This window comes from Bubalus kerabau, chromosome 10 (genome assembly GCF_029407905.1).
Source record: "Bubalus kerabau isolate K-KA32 ecotype Philippines breed swamp buffalo chromosome 10, PCC_UOA_SB_1v2, whole genome shotgun sequence".
NCBI classification, from domain to species: Eukaryota; Metazoa; Chordata; class Mammalia; order Artiodactyla; family Bovidae; genus Bubalus; species Bubalus kerabau.
The window spans coordinates 62,592,051-62,601,022 of NC_073633.1; the positions used below are offsets into that span (position 1 = coordinate 62,592,051).

General features: G+C 42.3%; 1 long non-coding RNA gene across 1 annotated transcript; it reads left to right on the forward strand.

Moving 5' to 3' along the window:
• Positions 1-1,750: 1,750 nt before the first annotated feature.
• On the forward strand, positions 1,751-7,901 carry LOC129621452 (uncharacterized). The gene is made up of 3 exons (XR_008699374.1): positions 1,751-1,859; positions 3,181-3,392; positions 7,407-7,901. It is a non-coding gene; the product is annotated as an uncharacterized LOC129621452 (long non-coding RNA).
• Positions 7,902-8,972: the final 1,071 nt, after the last annotated feature.

Genomic DNA, 8,972 nt, shown 5'->3' on the forward strand with positions numbered 1-8,972 from the left:
CTGCATTGGTGGAAGGAACATAAAAGTACATCAGCTGAGGTTGCCTGATGGGCTAGAAGAGTGGAGGGAAACTTGGAGGAGCACGAGCGAGCTCCAGCAAAGGCAAGCCCAACAGCGGGGAGGAACTGTGGCGGATAAGGCTGCACAGGTCAGGCAAGGGGAGGGTGATTGGAGAAAAGTCTTGAAGACCTAGCACTTTATCCTTTAGGCCAGGGTATTTTTTAAAATCACATTAAAATATTTTAAGCTTGTACCCCATATAGAACATTTGTACTCTCTACTAATATGCTCATTATAAAGCATATACTCAAAATAATTTAAAGGAGATTAGTTAAATAAGCATTTTAAATTATTTTTAATATTTTTTTTCTAAAAACAAAATGAATAATTTCTGCTGAGCAATGATATGGGCTATGATTCATTAGTTTTGAAACGGTGACTTACAGAAGACAGGTACATTTTGACATTGGGTTTCAATGGCTGTCATAGCTGATGAAAGACATCTCACCAAAGTAAAGCAGACCCAAAGGAAGAAGGGTGCTTATACATCATGATAATTATTATTATTTCAATCTGACATACCCATGATGCAAGCATTTTTGTTGAAATTTGGCTAGGAAGTTTCCACGTTCTCTGATTTCAATCAGTGGTAATATTTATAGCATACTAGTCAGAAGGGTTTCCCAGGTGGCTCAGTGGTAAAAAATCCACCTGCAAATGCAGGAGACGTAGGTTCAACCCCTGGGTCAGGAATATCATCTGGAGAAGGAAATGGCAATCTACTCCAATACTCTTGCATGGAAAATCCCATGGACAGAGGAGCCTAGCAGGCTACAATCCACAGGGTCGCAAAGGAGTCAGACACGACTGATGACTGAGCATGCAGATGGGCCTGATTTACAGGTTGTGGTTTTCTTTTTTTTTTTTAAACAAATGAGTCCAAACTCCATTAAAAATCTTCAACAGAACAAATTTTAAATAAATTGGAATATTATATTTCTGCGTTTTTAAAGCCAGCTCTGCCAGTTCACAGCATCTGTGCTGATAGGATTAAAGCTTCTTCCATCAAGAGGAAGGTGCAGAAAGAAGGGATCTGAGGACAGAGGTGGCAGGAGTTGGTAATGGCATTTGGAAGGAAGGGAAACAAGGAGAAGCCAGGGCTGGAATCCCTGGGCTTGTTAGGTCCTTTCAGGTTGCAGGATGCAAAAGTATCATCAAAACACCTCTGTGAGTGGGATTGAAATATAAGGATACCTGGAAACTTAAAGGGGACAAGGAACCATTTCCATAATTGCATTGGTGGCTTCATAAAAATGTCACTCACGTCATTTCAAGATACCATGTGGCCCTGGTGACCAGTATCAATTCAGGGCTCAACTGCAATCTCCATCGTGGCCGTGTTTGTGACAGTTCCTCCAAGTAGTGCCTGCTCTTCTCTTGTCTCTTCCCTTCTCCTGCACAGCAGACCGACTGCCCTACTCCCCCTGCCCACCTCGTGGCTCCTGCTGACTCATATTTTCTGTGCCTTCTGCCTCCTCTTTGCTGCTTTCTGTGTCTCTCTCTAAGCCAACACCAGTTCGCTCCTTCAGCATCTCCTCTCTGCCTTACTACATTATCGCCAAGGCAGAGAGTCTGACTTGTCCAGTCACCATTATGTTGGCTGAAGGTCTCAGGTGAAGCCAATCCTTAGGTCATTGGCCAGTCTTTAAGATGGTTGTTTATGGAGTGGGTGTTTGTGCCTGGGATGGTGGATCATGTCTCGAAGGCACAAATAAGAGCAACCTATGTGATCAAGATTCCTGAAGAGCAACCAATGCAACTTCCTAGGCTGTGGACCCACAAACGCCTTGAGGCTTTGTGTAAGTAAGCTGCTTATGCAGTGTGTCCATTATAATCTGGGAGATGGGATATTCTGGTTGTAGCTTCTTATAAAGCAAAGGCCAGTAACATGCGTGCCTGTATTTTACTTAACCCCCAAAGCTTTACTTCAGGTATTAACATAGGAAATAACAATTTTAAATTATTGTTAATACTAATAGTAGAAGAAGTATGAGAAGCCATGTGGTTAATATCACAAACTTTGGGACTAGATTGCCTGGGGTCAGATCCTCAACGTTGTCACTGACTGGCTGTGTGACCTTGGGGAAATTACTTAACTGATCTGTGCCACAGTTTCCTCATCTATAAAATGAGTATAATAAAGTCTATCTTACTGGGTTGTTATGAGAGTTGAATTCATTAATATATTTAAATCACTTAGAACAGTGCCTGGCATACAATTAACACTACATGAGTATTTGCCATTTGAGTATTTGCTCCAACTACGTACCAGCATTATATCTATTATTTTGGTCTCTCTAAATTTAGTCTCTGATTAAATGTTATCTTGCACTATTTTCAAATTATTTCCTGTTGCCAGTCTTGGCTCACTAGTAAGATTTTATACTTTAACAGTATAAAAAATATTTTTTTACTCAGATTTAAAAACTATTATTTGTTTTTATTTTATAGCCTATTCTAGGACTTCTTAGTCTGCTAAATCAGAAGGTCAAAATTCTGGAAAAGGAAATAATACTTTTAATAAATATTCTTTTCATTTCCTTTGCTCTTATCTTTGTTTCAGGATGTTTGTTATATTTTCATAGTTTGATCAATTTCCCTCAGGAGAAGGTCAAATTTCTCTGGAACATTTGATGTCATTACTTTGAGATGAAATAGGTGTTACATGTTTATTAAAAGTTATCCATGAGAATGCTCCAGAAACCAAAAGGCATTGATATTTTTTGCCTCAAAAATCTTACTGGCTTGCTTCCATACTTGAATTTGAATGCTGTTTTAAATTAACATTTTATACGGTAATCAATAGTTAGTAGGATTTGTTCCAAGTATTTGAAACTGCAATGTTCCACTATATTTTCAGATGTAAATTTAAGCAAATCTGCCAATATCATTATATTTTGAGATTGCACACCCTAAGTGTAGGACATAAAGCTGTATGGCAACATGCCCATAGATATATCAACCGGTGGCTTCATCACTCCTGGGATATGGGGTTGGTCCATCCCTGAAGTAAAACCCAAATTTCCCTGACCATGTCAACTGCAACCATTTTCAGTAGCTTCACCTTCCAGGAATCTGGTTTGGAACTTATGCAGGTCTCCTCTCTTTCTTCTCCCTCAGGGGTCAACCACAGAGCCAGAGAAGTAACCCATAGACCATGCTTCCTCCTCAAAGCCCTGGGAGAGAGAGAGAGCGAGCCAACTCGTGCTTCCCCGTTTGCCTCTAAAAAAACCTAAGCCATCAGCATAGTTACTCATCTTCCTGACTCGTTTTTTTTGCCAGCATGATCACTGTCAGTCATGGAATCAGGGATCTCACTGAACCTCATACAGGTCAGATACTACTCTTTTTTTATTGAAGTATAGTTGATTTACAGTGCTGGGTTAGCTTCAGGTGTACAGCAAAGTGATTCAGATATTTATACATATTAATTATATAAATATACAATATAAAATAATATTCTTGATTATTTTCCATTATAGGTTATTACAAGATATTCAGCTGTTGTTGTTCAGTCACTCAGTCATGTCTGACTCTCTGTGACCCCACTGACTGCAGCATGTCAGGCTTCCCTGTCATTCACTATCTCCCAAAGTTTGCTCAAACTCATGTCCATTGATTCCATGATGCCATCCAACCATCTCATACTCTGTAGCCCCCTTCTCCTCAAATACATGTATATATATATATTCTTTTTAAGAATTTTTTTCATATAGGTTGTTACAAAATATTGACTGTATTTTATAACCCCTGTGATGTTCAGTAAGTAGCTCCATGTTATTCATCTATTTCTTATATAGTGGTATGTGTTTGTTAAGCCCAAACTCCTAATTTATCCCTCCCCACACCCCCAACTTTCCCCTTTGGTAACCATAAGTTTGTTTTCTATGTCCATGAGTCTATTTCTGTTTTGTAAATAAGTTCATTTGTATCATTTTTTTAGATTCCATATATAAGTGATATCATATATCTGTCTTTCTTTGTCTGACTTACTTCACTTAGCCAATCTCTAGTCCATCCATGCTGCTGCAAGTGGTATTATTTCACTATTTTTCATGGCTCGTAATATTCCACTGTATATAGGTACAACATATTCTTTACCCATTCCTCTGTCAATAGACACTTATGTAGCTTCCATGTCTTGGTTATTGTAAATAGTGCTGCAATGAACATTGGGGTGTATTTATCTTTTCAAATTAGAGTTTTCATCAGATACTACTATCAATGGGAGAGAAGAAGGCAAAGAATTTCAAATCAGATGAGGGCAGGATGCATGTTTCCAAGTACACTCAATAATGTAGGAGCTCTGGAGGTGACACATTAAACAAAGATGGTTCAATCCTTCCCAGCTTTATACCAATACTGAAGGCCTTTTAGATTGCTCACGGTAACTACCGTCTCAGAGAGCTCCTCCTATATGTGGTCTATATGTGCCCTGTGATCTCCAAAACCCCAAGTAGGGTCAAATGGAATCACAGGGCCACAGTACCTTCCAGTGAATTCCGATGTCCACATCACACAATGTGTGAGATATAAGCACATTCACATCATCAATGCAGCATTTTCTAAGCCAAAATTGTGCACTCAATATGATTCTCAGTATGATATGTTGAGACAATACAAAAATGTATGAGATCTTTCCTGCCCTGAAGAAAAGCATTATCTTATTAGAGAGGCAAGACTAGCAACAGGAAAGAATGTGAAAACAGACGTAACCTTTAATCAGAAATCATAAATTAAATCAGAGGAACCAAAATGGCAGATACTACAAGGCATCCTGGAATATGTGGTTTGGGAAGAAGCATTTACTTTTCCTGGACTTCAGTTTCCTTGTTGATTTTTGTTTTGTTTTTAGATAGGTGTAATATCAGTCCCTAGTGTGTGGATCACAATAAACTGTGGAAAATTCTGAAAGAGATGGGAATACCAGACCACCTGACCGGCCTCTTGAGAAATTTGTATGCAGGTCAGGAAGCAACAGTTAGAACTGGACATGGAACAACAGACTGGTTCCAAATAGGAAAAGGAGTACGTCAAGGCTGTATGTTGTCACCCTGCTTCTTTAACTTATATGCAGAGTACATCATGAGAAACGCTGGGCTGGAAGAAGCACAAGCTGGAATCAAGATTTCTGGGAGAAATATCAATCACCTCAGATACGCAGATGACACCCTTATGGCAGAAAGTGAAGAGGAACTAAAAAGCCTCTTGATGAAAGTGAAAGAGGAGAGTGAAAAAGTTGGCTTAAAGCTCAACATTCAGAAAACTAAGATCATGGCATCCGGTCCTATCACTTCATGGGAAATAGATGGGGAAACAGTGTCAAACTTTATTTTTTTGGGCTCCAAAATCACTGCACATGCTGACTGCAGCCATGAAATCAAAAGACGCTTATTCCTTGGAAGGAAAGTTATGACCAACCTAGATAGCATATTCAAAAGCAGAGACATTACTTTGCCAACAAAGGTCCGTCTAGTCAAGGCTATGGTTTTTCCTGTGGTCATGTACGGATGTGAGAGTTGGACTGTGAAGAAGGCTGAGCGCCGAAGAATTCATGCTTTTGAACTGTGGTGTTGGAGAAGACTCTTGAGAGTCCCTTGGACTGCAAGGAGATCCAACCAGTCCATTTTGAAGATCAGCCCTGGGATTTCTTTGGAAGGAATGATGCTAAAGCTGAAACTCCAGTACTTTGGCCACCTCATGCGAAGAGTTGACTCATTGGAAAAGACTCTGCTGCTGGGAGGGATTGGGGGCAGGAGGAGAAGAGGCCGGCAGAGGATGAGATGGCTGGATGGCATCACTGACTTGATGGACGTGAGTCTGGGTGAACTCCAGGAGTTGGTGATGGACAGAGAGGTCTGGCGTGCTGCGATTCATGGGGTCGCAAAGAGTCGGACATGACTGAGCGACTGAACTGAACTGAACTGAATATCAATCCCTATCTTTTGAGTGATCCTGGGATGCACAAACATAACACAGTATGTGTCAGCACTCTGAAAAATTCTTAGCACTATTCTATTGTCATTGTTTAGTTGCTAAGTCGTGTCCGACTCTTTGGCAATCCCATGGACTGTAGCCCTCCAGGCTAATCTGTCCATGAGATTTTCCAGGCTAGAATACTGGAATGGGTATTCATTTCCTTCTCCAGGGGATCTTCCGGGATCAGAGATTGAACCTGCATCTCCCAGATTGGCAGGCAGATTCTTTCCCATTGAGCCATTCAGGGAAGCCCCCACTATTCTAACATAGGGCTTTATTATTATTGCTGTGATTATTGCCACTATGATTATTAATACAATACCTGGAGTTCAGAGAAAGGAGGGGTCCTGGTACAAAGGGAAGCCTGCTCAGAGAAGGAAGTGTGTGGAAACCTGAGCCAGCCTGGAAGGATGTGCAGGATTCCGAAGGGGCATGAATACCTTGGGGCGGTAGGGGGAATGGCCAGGGCAGAGGCGAGGAGAGCGTGTGAAGGATGTGAGGCATCAATCAGGTGCCTGCTTGGCTGTGCAGAGGGACTACTGTGGGAGAAACAGAACACATATTGGGTGGATAAGAAGACTGACCCAGGGCAGGCCTTACCGTCCCCACAGAACACGAATCCTGCAGTTGGAAAGGGAGAAATTGGAATTTCCTTTGTTTAAGACTAGGGATTTGCTTAGAAAAAAGCAAAGTATATTTACCAGTCTAGAGAATTAAAATGCTCATTCTAGGGACTTCCGTGGGGGTCCAGTGGTTAAAATTCCAAGCTTCCACTGTAGAGGGTGTGGGTTCATTCCTGGTTGGTGAACTAAGACCCCCACGTGTTGCATGGTGGGCCAAAAAAAAAGAATGCTCATTCTACTAATTTTATCAAGCATTATCCTCTTCTTCCAAGTGAGTGTATCCTTTTCCTGTGGCTTTGTTTGTATCTAGCCCAGGGCTTAGCAGATAACTGGTACCCCGACTCTCGCTGGTTGAACTGAACTTATGCCATCTGTAGTATCTTTCATCATCACTACTACTGCTTGCTGTTCCCCAGCTCTTTTAAGTTACCAGTGATCTCATTCGATGCCAACCAATGGTCATTTCTTTGTGTTCATCTTTCTTGACCTCTGCTGAATCTGTGCCTGGTCCTTACTCATCCCATGTGTTCACAGAAGGCTGTATTGTCTACTCAGCACTGGGAACAATTCCATCCCCAATTCCTAGGCAAACAGCTTCAGGATTCTGCCTGCAACTTAAACCACTGAGATATCTATACCTATAAACCAGCATTTTCCTTTAAAATCCAAATGCATCCAAGGTGGCTAAGGAGGGCAAAGATTCACACTTCACTTTTAATTATTTTATTTATTTTTCTCCTACAGTCTACCTGTGAGCTGCACTTGAAGGAATGAAGGAATGCTTGTTTGGACAAGTTTGGAAGGCTGGAAAGGTCATCTGGAAGATGAGGGAATTATAAGTAGCAGACTGAAGAGCAGATTGAGGATAAGAAAGGTGAACCTAATTTTCAAAGTTGTTCAACTCTCAACCTTGCCAATGCATATATATACCAGGTTCCCCTTCCAGCCCCCCCATCCATACTCCAGGCTTTTCTCCCCTGATGGCCTCAAAAGGGAGAGGCAGCTTCCAATGAAAAGAAATATAAGTGACTTTCTTCCCTCAAATAAGTCCTGTGGGGCTCTCAAGTGGGACTCCTTGGCTCTTTTTCAAGATCCATCTCAGAGTTTCATTGCAAATGCTCCAACAAATGCTTTCCCCTACTCACCCACTCATGAACAATAATGAGTGAATATCACCTGGCTCTGTCCTGATTAAAACTTGGGTTCATTTAAAAATGGAACTTTCAGGACCCAACTGTCCTGGAATGTTCTATTGCGGGGATAAAACTGAGTCACGTGACAACCAACCAAGGGACTGTGTCTCTCCTTCTTATCATGCCCCATCGTTGACCTCCCAAGTCGTAACTTCTGCTCATACTTTGTTCTCTCTGGGAAGCAAGAGAGAAAGCTGCTCCCAGCCGTGCCCTTTGGGAAAGAGTGACTGATATGACCAGGAGGATGGGGGTAAAGATCACACTGCTTGCTCGTTTTTTCGGGCTGAAGCCTACCTGCACATTCTTCTCTTTGACTTCATTTCCATGAGGCAAGCAGAGCAGGGTGAGGGCCTGTCTTCTGGAGTCTGATGTCTCCCTGAGTCTGATGGAGAGTGAGGGCAGAAACTCCCTTTCCTGCAGGCAGCTCTCCTCACCCACAGGTACAGCTGAAGGGCCTGCCGAGCCCACAGGTGCAAGCTGTGTTCTCCAGTCCAGCTTTAGCATGAGCAAAAGTGTGGTTTTACACCCACTAGGTTGGTCTGCCCATCTCTCAACTGACTCAGAACCTGAAGGGAGGAGGCATGGGCTTGACTGGCATCCCTAAGATGTCAATAACTTGAGAAGATGTGCTTAGCAAAGAATTCTCCCCTTAGACTCTCAGTGCAGCATGAAGAACTAGCATCTATTCTGATAACATTATGTTAGCAATCTTGCCCCCACCCTCACCTCCACCCCTAGCCGTCACCTTCCCCTGTCCTCCTCATTTGGACCTGGGGTTTGTCAAATGTATTCTGTGGGCTGGAGGTCACCTAACTCTAGAGATAAAGACCTAGGCATTCCCAAGTTATATCCTGTTCTACTCCCTTCCAGTGTCCTGCTGCTGCTGCTGCTGCTGCTAAGTCACTTCAGTCATGTCCGACTCTGTGTGACCCCATGGACTGCAGCCCACCAGGCTCCCCTGTCCCTGGGATTCTCCAGGCAAGAACACTGGAGTGGGTTGCCATTTCCTTCTCCTTCTAGTGTCCTACCGGGTCTAATTCGGGGCACACCATGATCACCAGGCTATTTGGAGTCCTCTAAGATACATTTAAATCTATGTGGTTTCCCTGCATAGTTA